The following is an 11706-nucleotide window of genomic DNA, read 5'->3' on the forward strand; positions in this document are numbered from 1 at the left end:
TTTATTTTTAACTTTAGATTTAGGGTTTTTTAGATTTAATATCAGCTTTTACTACTTACTTAAATCCTCTTTGTCCCAAGTGAGACATAAGGCCGCCTTTCAGCTTTTAAACTAGTATTAAAATTGGTTTTGAATTTAGTTTCAGTTATACGTTTGGTTTAATTCTAATGTTCATAATAGTAGCGGATGATTGTGATGATAAACATAGTGAAATTAACTCCTCATATGTTTCACAGCTGCTATTGGAACATTTGGAGTGTTTGGTTTCGAGGCATGAACGTTCTCTACGCATGACGGTGGTGAAACACGCGAGCTCCATTTCCTTTCTGGGGTCATCCAGTGAGGTGGAGTCCTCAAAGCCCTTAAGTCCCCTCCTTGAGCACCCAAAGCACGGGTGAAAGGTAAAAAACCCTGAGATCAAAACAACTGATGTTGTTTTTTTATTTGGTGGAAATTCACAGTGCATTGTGCAATGATAGAATCCTGTAGTAAAATTCATATTATAACACATCCGAATGTACCACGGACCTATTGATGTTTAAGTCATATAATTGCATAGAGGCCGACTGATCAAGTCTTAGTAGCAAACTAAATATTATATAACATCGTCATCTCCTTGTCTTTTGTGACATTAGCGTTGGAAGTAACATTTATTAACACAATCAACGACCCCAAAATTTCCCCCTTCACCTAGATTCCTATCATCCAAATGGCATTTTCTTTATGGCTAGCCCTTGTGTGGTGGTTCAGCCCGCTGTAATCCCATATCTGCGGCTCTGCAGACACTGTCAGTTATAAGGCGTTAGGTAACGAGACTGCGAAATTGCCTCATGATTTAGGGCGAGCACATTTTAGTGACCCCTGACGTCCTCCACTAGACCCAGTGAGGTAAGGATTTTAGAACCACTGGAAATCATGATTCACGTGATCAAACCAGTTCACTGAAAGAGAGGCGATCAAAATACTTATAATCGGTTGTAAGACAACGAAAAAAAAAAACTTAAAAGTTGTCATACAGGTACCATAACACTTTTTTAAAAATAACTTTTAAAAAATATTGTCCAGTTCTCTGCCATTAACAGGCTCGACTTTGCCTCAATACTTCCCTCTTACAGCTTGTTATTAATAGTTAGTAAGGAATTTGTTAGAAATGTAGAGTAAGTGGGTATGATTAGGTGATGCAGAATATGGTCATGGCCGAATATATATGCTTATGATTAACTAATGCACAACGGTATATAAAGGCTTATGATGTCTTAGGCATGCTAATAAGCATCAAGTTAACTAGTAAAATGGGTCCCAATTCAAACTAAAGTGTTACTCAATAACTTGTGAAAATAAAAGCTTAATATTTTTTTTACAACTGTGGTCAACTGAAACTAAAATTTAATTAAAGATAAGACACTTTTTATAAATTAAATACAAATTTAATACTGTTTTCCATTACATTAGTTGATCAGTATAGTGGATTTATGCGACTGCCTAATTAAGTTTTTTGACAATCGAGGCCGCAAAAATTTCATGGGGTGGGGGGGAGAGCCTTGATATAAAAGCCGATATCATTTTTATTTGCAATTTTAATTAATAATTTAAGAACTTTAGAAATCATTTGACAATGCGTTAATAGCAAATGCTGACAAAGATATTACATTTCCCACAAATATAAATAGTTTAATAAAAAATACAATTAACACGAAGTGAACACTGTAAACCAACAGGGCACTGAAGGTAGTCTTGGGAAGTTTTTGTGCACTGTGAAATATTTTTTTTTTCAAATAAAGAAATAGGAGTATACTCATTTTACCCACAGCACGACGATGAAAATGACATGTGGGCAACTGGGCGGTAGGCAAATGCATAAAAGTGCAGCATAAGCTGAAATCCACAATTTTAAAAATACAGCATTTATGGATGCACAATAAATATCGACGCCGATGGTTAATGCGCATCTCATCAGTAAAGCCAGTTCTCTCATTCAGCGGTAAACTTCAAAATCAAAGTCGCGATGATATCACATAGAGCAGCCCTGTTACCTACACAAGAGCTGTTTGTTAACTGACAAGCTGCGCCAAATCCATGTTCATTATCAGCGTTATCCGCCGTTTGGCGCAGCTTGTCAGTCATACTCTTTAACTCCATGTAGGTAAACAGCTGCTCTAATGTGAAATCATGCACCTGATGGATTTACCGCATGATTAGGAGAACCGGCTTTACTGACGGATCTTGCGGTAGTTATTGGCCGATATTTGGCATTGCATCCCTAAAAGCATTCAATCCACCACGAACCAACCGTCACATAGAGGACCCTTGATCATGCTGTTCTAAAAGTGCACACTTCACAAGATCTCAACAGCTGGATTGACTAAGTTTGCAAGGTTTGTGAAATTAAATGTTCATTAGTCATTCAAAGATTTGTTTAAATTTAGTAAATGTGTATTTGGGTCTTGAATGCTGACGGCAAGCGAGAAAGTATTATAAATGTTTGCCTTTCTATTACTGATATTATAAAAGCAGTCGTTATAATACTTTTTGTGTATACATTAATTCCTTTGTTTAACCGTTCTATCTGATTATTAGACAGACTTCTATCTGTATTAGACAGAATACTGAAAACCAGAATTCCATTCTCAGCGCTGTCAAAATAAAAGTCCCTACTCGAACACATCAGCCAAGGAGAAAAACTTATCGGCCGATGCGATATTTGAAAAAATATGACAAATATCGGCCAATATATACGGCCTTGTGGCAATATCGGTCGACCACTACATATAATGTTTTGAAAATACCACGTTGTGCGTGCAATGTCATGCTTATAGGTCATTCATGATAAACAATTAAATATGCTATAAAAACTACACTTGCAGTTTCAAAGATTTGTATTCCATTTTAATTCTACTTCCTTAAATTCTGCAATTCTGCATTGTTTGTAACCATAATTTAGTAAATTAAATTAAATTTAATTAAATTTAATAATTTAAATGCAACTCTAAATCATGAAGGAAAAAAAACATTCTCAGATCAGTTCAGAGTAAAGCACAGCTACGATAAACAGTGAGTGATGGAATTTTATGTTTCATTCAGGTACGAGAGAGAGTGCGGGTGTCACTAGAGGGTTTCTGCCTTGGAGGAGGAGTTGACCGCAGCCAATCAGGAGGTGAGGCACAAATGCTCTGATTTATGTAATTCTACATAACCAGAAAGGAGATAGAAATATACACAATAAACATGCTATATGTTTATTTGTTGCCTATAGTGTGTTGTTTTTAGCTTGATCTGATTAGTGTGAAATGCAACAGAGCAAATAATAGTACATTAATGTATTTTAGTGTTTATTCTAGTACTATGGCAGTCAGATGGTGCAGTTCTAGCTGAAAAGAGCTTCAAACTTCTCAACAAGAGCCAAATAACTTTCCTTTAAGAGATATCTAATTTTGGTTGTGTGAACTACTTTTGACTGCACTGTGGTAAAGTTTCTGCATGTGTATAACTGAAGCCATTTCTATTTCAAGTGTGCGTTAATATCTCAGAGTTAGAGGAGCAAAATGTTGTTTTACATGACACGTTCGGGTGAGTAGCAAAGATGAATCAGGTTTCTGTGAAGTAGTTGTCTCCTGTTTGAAACAAAGCAGCATTTCAGGCACAGCCGGGCTTCGTGCGCTTTTCGGCTTTGATGAAGGCCAAATGAAGCGACATCAAAGCGGACATGCTCACTTTCATTGGGCCTCCACTTCTCATTTACCTTCCATTTTGCAAGTTGACTCAATATTCCGGCTCTTTGTGGAGTCAGAGGTGTGCGGTATTGTTTGATCTTCCGAGGCCTCTCGAAAAATGGTAGACAATTCCCTTTCTGAGCCTTCAAAGCGTGAAAGGAAACCCCATAATTACCACCTCATTAAGGAAGGAATCACGTGTGGCGATAAACCAAACAAAGGGGAAGCGGATGTCTTCCTTATATCCATCCATCTATCCTGCTTCCTCTGAACTCACAGTGGACAGAGCGTCCTACTGACATGGGTGTGGAATAATCTCCCAATGCCCTTTAGCCTGGAGAGAACACAATGTGTGTGTGTGTGTGTGTGTGTGTGTGTGTGTGTGTGTGTGTGTGTGTGTGTGTGTGTGTGTGTGTGTGTATTGATGGGGGCTCATCACTCAGATAGCCATAGCTTTAGAGATGCTCCTTGAAGAATAATAAGAGGCTATTTTATTAGGGAGCATGCATGCCAGGTAAGCTACGGTCAGCAACTTCTGCTGCTATATTTGTATTAATGCTGCAGTTTTACATTTATTGGGGCTGTGGCGGCTTTGTGCTAGTCCAGATATACAGCATTTCATAAATTACATTTATAGTGTAAGATACAGTGCTAGTTAGTGTAGTAAAAAAGTTAAAAAAGTTCAATGTTTTTATTTGAACCATTAGTAATCATTACTGTAGGTATTTATAAAACCTTGCGGTATAACCATGAACTTGTAGTGGCATCAAATGCTTTTGAATGAATGAGATATTATTTTGGAATTGAATGCAAGTATGTTTCTTTTAGTAGTGATCATTATGTGTGTTATGTATTTCTTTGCAATGACATTTTTGATGAACACTTGATGACATGCCCTTTAATGGGTTATACCTATGATAAAATTTAATTTTTTTCAAAAGGCATCATTTTAGTATATCATAGTCATTTTACACATTCTCTCTCTCTAATAATCAAACGGAAGCTGTTTTTATGCTACTGCTGCCTTTAGACTTCTTTGTGAAAATCAGTATAGTTGGTGCTGCTTGGCTGTAACAAATTGTTGAGGTCGGTTGTTAAATGATCAGCTTATAGCCGTCTGTTTCCAACATTCCGCTGCTCCTCAATAATGTCCTTTCCAGAAACGAGAGCTACAGTACGCTTGCCCTTGATACTGTCTATTGCATTAAAACTGTGGAAAAGTGACGTGCTTGCTGCCTTGTCGGATTGGAGCACGAAGTACACAAATCAAGTACTTGGTAAAAGTACGATACGTATATAAAATGTTACGTCCATTACAAGTAACAGTACTCCTTTTTTCAATTTTACTCGAGGAAAGTACAAAAGTACATCTATTTTTTATGTACTACGTAAAAAAGTACGATAGATAGAATTTATTTTGTCATTTTCAAGATGTGCTCTTCCTTTAATTGGATAGTAGCACATTTTTTTTTTATACATCCTCACTGCTCACAATACCTGGAATGGTCCCAAAATCACCACTACCATTGAGTCAAGATATAGTTTTGTTGTTTGATATGGCCTACGGTGACGGAGTGATTAGGATGTTCACTATGAAGCTTCACTGTGATGTACCTGAAGCAAACAGATTTGTTGACCCTGGCCAACAAAACCAGTCATAAGGGTAAATTCTTCGAAATTGAGATTTATGAATCTTCCGAAAGCGGAACAAATAAGCTGTTAGGAAAGGATGATATTTGGCTGATAACAACTATTTGAAAATCTGGGAATCTAACACCCCTGGTCAAATACCCTAGAGGACATCACTTCCCACTTTGATAATTATTGTAGTTACCATGTTCCTGAACATCCACAGCCTTTCTTTCCCCAGATATAATCTATCTAGGTGGTTAAATAAAAAAATATTTTGGACTTTTATTTTAAAAATTACTAAACTTAGCACCAGCAAGCTTAGAAAGCATAGCTAGACAGTTAAAGGCATCAGCTACCAATATTTTTACTTATTTTTCAGTATGGTTATGAATAAACATTCATATCTGTCTACTTGGGTGGTTAATTCAAACAATATAAACGCACCTTTATACTGTTGATAAACAATATAAAAACAGACGTCACATAGGGCTAAATGCGTAGCATTTATTAGAACTGTTAATGTTATGGCAGCGGGAATTTTGAACGTGCGTTAGTTATTTTATTTAATCTGTGTTATTTTTTTTTTTTTTACCTAAGAGGCACTGATGCTGATGTGTTTGCATTCAAGCATTTCAGTGAGTTTTAAATAGATCACCCTTTACAGCAGATTTAGTTCTACAAACAAATGACAGTTTTGACCTAAATATGATTTTCAGTTACAATAATTAATCCTAAAATTCGAGATTAGTAACTTACTTTTTACAGTGATCAGTCACGCGTTATCACAAGATCTCCCGGTTCTTATTTGTGAATTCAGTTCACTGAGACTCACTTGCTAAACGGTTCATTTGAATCAGTGAGTTGGTCGACTCAAAAACAGCTTGCAGTCGGATCATTCTTAATTTCGGGGAATGAATCGTTTTAAAAGGTTCATTGAAAAGAATCAGTTCGTTTGAATCAGACACCGGCTTCTTGGGCGCGCCTCAGAGCACGCGGATATATTATAAGGAGTAACGACATGTTTTGGCGAAATGTAGTGAAGTAAAAAGTACCATCTGCTTTGAAATGTAGTGAGAAGTAAAAAGTAAAAAGTTACTTAAAATAAAACTACTCCAGTAAAGTACTGGTGTGATTACTTCCCTTGAAAATAAATGTACTTAAGTACAGTAATGAAGTAAAGCTACTCCGTTACTTTGTCCACCACTGCTTGCTGTTGATGTGCTACCGCATGAAGCAAACCCTTCTATGCTGTTTAAGTTTGATTTATGATGCGGTTTTTCTGTATGCTTGCAGTTTCAAGAGAATTATGTATGAACATCATACAAAAATGACTCTAGAAGAACATATACACAGAGTCCAGGGAAAATATGGTTTGGTCTGCCCATCAAAACAGTATGGATATCCAATTTGAGTATATATTTAAAAAACCTCAAATATAAATAAAAAAAAAAGTTTGGATGACATTATGAAATGCTCGTTGCTTCCAGGTGATACAAATAAAATATAAGACCTGCTTAGTCTTTATTTGCACAAGGCAATAAAAGTAGTACCAGTAATATTTGATGTTGCTTATGAATATCACTTTTTTAGGTTTTATTGGACCAGTAAGAATGTAAATTGGGATGATATCGGTTTTTCTATTATGTCTTTACTGTTTGGTATATTATTTAGCATAAAGTGTCCTATCAAACAACAACTGATTTCAGTATTGATGGGTTTTATTTGACATTAAATCTCTCTATATTGCTTTTGCAGATTGTAGCCCTTAAGAGAGAGCAGAATGCACACATTCAGAGGAAGGTGGCATCAGGAGAAGGGGCCGAGAGGACTTGTTGGAAGGGAACCACGTGCTCGAAAGAGTTCGCTGGCAAGGTGGAGGGACCAGATACCAAACTGCCTCAAGAGTGGTTAATGATTTCTCAACAGTCAGATTTTGTTTTATGAGGTGCTAAAAGTTACACTAACATTCAAAAGTTTAGGTCAGTAAGCTTTTGTATTTACAATACAATTTAAAGTAGCTGTATGTAATTTATTCCTGTGATGGTGACTAGAAGTGATTTATTCTGATGTACTGTCAGCTTTTTAGTCCTAACAGGGAAAAATGAAAAACTATTGAAAATAGTTTTTGAACACAGATGTGTAAAATAAAATCAGTAAATCTTCTCTATACAGTATACACACATGACTCATCCTGTCAGACTGTGATTCTAAATCACATTTAATGTGCCGTTAAAGCAGTCCTAGCAGAATCTAGCCTCACTCCTGATGAAAAGATTCACAGGATGTGAGGAGAGTCGTTCTCTCCTCTTGCTGTCACAGCTGGGTGGCATTAGATTAATGCTGGAATGGTGACATGTGGCTTCGCAAGATAAAAGTTGGCACTTTGACAGTATATCTCAATTGGCCAAATTAATCTCCCATGATGCTCGATAGATTCAGTAGCAGTACTGACGATGATATCAGTGCCTCTGGCACTGATGCATGGGTCCAACTAATCAACCAGAGGTCACTGGCTTTGCCTGTACGTAACAAACATACCTGACCCTCTCAAATAGACAAAAAAGACAGAAAAAGAAAGAGAGAGAGAGACAGTGAGTGAAAAAAAGTGAGAGTGAGTCATTGTCAGATCCTACAGCTGCTCCCAGATAAATCGTGGCTATTCTTTGTCTTGTCTTTCTCGTCTGTTTACGATCCACAGAACCTGCTTCTAGTGAAGTCGTGTCGATCTCTTGTGGCTTCACAGCTTTGTGAGGAGTAAATTCTGTGTGCTGTGCAAAAGATTTTATCACCCTTCTGTCACAGGTGTCTGCACCATAAATTAAACAGGATGTAAAGTCTAATTTTAGTGCAGCATAAGATGTGTCAAGATTTAGTGTGAATATGTGACAGAAATCTTTATTTTAGGCATGGCAGAGGAAAGATCTGCTGAGCCTCTGTTTCACACACTGAAAATGCAATTACACTGAACAGACACAAATTTGCATGCTGGGAATTCAACAATCCAGATAAAGAGCCCTGTGCTAAATGACAGTTTCAGTGAATGAATGGATGAAGTAGCTGAAAACATTAAACCCTGAAACTTGTATAATATTTTAACTATAGGTATTTGTGCCGTATTTACATTTGTTTAGTATAAATTACTGTATCAGTTGATTACTGGACATATTTACTTGGTTTTATACTTGTACAGTACAAACATAACATAAATTATTTTAGTACTTCAACTTAAACTAAAAAATGAGAAGTAGAGCCTTTGAAACTAGCTAAAATAAAATTAATTTTCAGTTTTTGATTTCAGTTAAAGGAGACCTATTATGCCCCTTTTTATAATATATAATAGAAGTGTCCCCAGAACGTGTCTGTGTCATTTCAGCTCAAAATACCCTACAGATAATTTATTATATCATTTTGAAAATGCCTATTTTGAGTGGAAGCAGAAACTCATGCATGTCTCTTTAAATGCAAATGAGCTGCTGCTCCCCTCCCCCTTTTCCAGAATAGAGCTGTGCCTTTACAGCTCGTTCCTCAGATAATCCTACTTTGCTAAAAAAAAAAACAAAAAAAAAAAACATCTGTTTGTTTTTGATTATGATATCTATTGTGCTGAAATTATGCGATTTAAACCATATTAGTGTAAACTTCTGATATATGGTTTTATGAGCACACACATCCAAAGGACGCGCACAGAAAGCGGCTAAACTAAACTAAATTCTCCTTCCTGTCTTATTGCGCTTAAACTGTCAAATACACACAAGTTTATGTTAAAAACACACACGAGTTACCAAAACAGTTGGTTATTTCTGTTCTGTCCTCATCAGTGCAGAACAGTTAGCATGCTTTGCTCGAACTTTAGAACTGGTACATGATTGTCGCTTGCGAACACGCAATGGCGGCGGTGGGTGGAAACTTGCAGATTAAGGGGCAGTAATATTATAATAATATTCCCTTTTTGAGCGGCTCATTTTTTAGGGCTTAGCAAAAAAGGGCTTTTTCATGTTTTCTGGATTGGTAGATGCACTGGGGACCCCATTATAGCACTTAAACATGGAAAAAGTCAGATTTTCACAAAACATCACCTTTAATGTTTATTTAATGTAATAAAAAAAAATGTATGGGCTTAGTTTTGTTTAACAATAATAACCCTTATAATAATGTTCAGTTTTACTGATATAACGAACAGTTAATTCTGTTTAAATATACTTATTTAATCTGTTTAATCCATCTCACAGCATTTTTTCACTCTAAAAGGAAGTGTATTGCATGTGTTTGGGCTGCAGCGTTGTCTAACGGGCTCGATGGAGTCGGGGGCGAGGCCAGATCAGGTGGTGGAGCTGCAGGAGCTGCTGCTGGAGAAGCAGAACTACTGAGCTGAAGCAGATGAAGGAGCCGCATGTCCATCGCTGTCCTCCCTGTGTGTCCGGAGGTGGAGCAGGAGCTGGAGACGGCTCGCAAAGACCTCATCAAGAGCTTAGACATGAACAACAAGTTCCAGAGAGATATTAAAGAGGTGCAGTATGGGTGTATGTCAAGCCTCTGTCTCAAAACCAACATACTGTAAATAAGGCTGTGTCTAAAAACCACATCAGACAATAGTGTTAAAATCATTTCCTCTCAAATGCAGTTTAATTAAAAAGCATGCTTCTTACGAAATTCAGTCCGTTGCAACACTGACTGATCAGGTAGTGAAACAGCTGCCTTCGGTTTCCTTGTCGACATTGATAATTAGCGACAGCTGGACAGATTCAGGAAATGTCTGTTGGATTTGAGGTGTTACAGCTATTGATGGAGAGAGGTTGTGGCAGCCCGGAGCAGTGAGTGTGAGTGTGTGTGTGTGTGTGTGTGTGTGTGTGTGTGTGTGTGTGTACCTCTGTGTCAGATGTGTGTTTGCTTGTGTTCATATTTGTGCCTCCAAGCCTGTGTGTAATTATAGGGCAGAAGTTTTTGATTGACAGCTGACTATTACACCTCTGGGGTTTCATAGTAGATGTGCGATCTGAGAGCCACTAACCAACCGTCTGCCAATATATTTATGTGTGTGTGTGTGTATGTATGTGTGTGTGTGTGTGGTATTTGTGTTGGCGCACACAGGCTATGTAATCAAGAAAGAAGACATGGAGGAACGAGTCGTGACTCTTGAAAGGCGCTATCTCAGTGCCCAGAGAGAGTCCACATCACTACATGACATCACAGACAAGCTGGAAAACGTACTGGCCAATAAGGAGGCGTTCCTCAGACAGGTCAGGTTCTGACTACTTGTCTTCCCAATTTCATTTTCTGTTTAGCATTATTTCAAATTACTTTGATGTACTGAAACTGTGTGACTGGCGTGGAGTGCACAGATGTTTTGAACTTGACAACTGACAAATAGTCATTTGAGATTCTGTTCATATCACAGTCAGCATGAACCATTCATTAAGACACCAGGATTTTGTCAGAGATTTGGGGAAAAAAAAATTCCATCACATATTAAAAGTGCTAACAAAATTAAGACAACGTCAACCATCGATATGTAAAAAGAGCAGCAAGAATCTTCTACAAAATATTGATTTATTTTCCAGTTTTAATTATTTTTGTACTTGTTTTTACAAATTAAGTGATATGTAGTTTTTATTTTATTTTTGCTTTTTTCAGTTAAAGAAACCTGTTTGTAGACATTTTAGTGTATAAAGGTCAATTATTTGACACAGGTACTTATAAGCTTCACCGTGCATTTATCACTTACCCTCTAATGTGAGTTTAATTTTTTTTCCAGAACAGGCAAAAATAGACAGTTATGTAATTTTTTGTTTTGTTTGGGCACACTGAAAATGTACGATGATGATCCACTTGTTGGCGTGGAAGCTGGACTGTCCTATGGTGTCTGCTATATGAGGATAAACTCTCTTATCGTTTGGGTGTTTTCCTCTCTTGAGTGCAGTTTCACAGATGGTGTGTGTGTGTGTGTTTGTTTGTGTGTGTGTGTGTGTGTGTGTTTACTCCCACAGATGGAGGGGAGAACAGGCAGTTAGGGCGGCTGGAGTTGGCGGAACAGGAAGCTCCAGCAGACCATGAGGAAAGCTGAGACTCTGCCTGAAGTCGAGGCTGAGCTGCCCTGAGAGGATAGCAGCTCTCACCAAGGTACTGTACTGGATGCCACACACCACATGCATTAACTATGTATTCAATTCAAACCAGTGTTGTTAAAAATCCTTAACTAAATGTTAATTTGCTTTCAAATTAACAAGAAGTAAAAGTGAAGAAGAGGAATATCTGATCTGAAGGAATGATAAACGATTCCTTACAACTGAATCAGCCAAACAGTAGTACTTTAAGAGAGAGAGAGACATCAAACTGCAATCCATGTTGGGCTCCAGCTATTCCAAAA

At 37.3% G+C, this 11706-nt stretch overlaps 1 pseudogene; it reads left to right on the forward strand.

The window, feature by feature from the left end:
- The first annotated feature begins 290 nt into the window (after positions 1-290).
- LOC109069714 overlaps positions 291-11706 on the forward strand; it is a 46123-nt pseudogene continuing 34707 nt past the window's right edge.

The sequence above is a fragment of the Cyprinus carpio genome, chromosome A15, assembly GCF_018340385.1.
Source record: "Cyprinus carpio isolate SPL01 chromosome A15, ASM1834038v1, whole genome shotgun sequence".
Taxonomy (NCBI): Eukaryota; Metazoa; Chordata; class Actinopteri; order Cypriniformes; family Cyprinidae; genus Cyprinus; species Cyprinus carpio.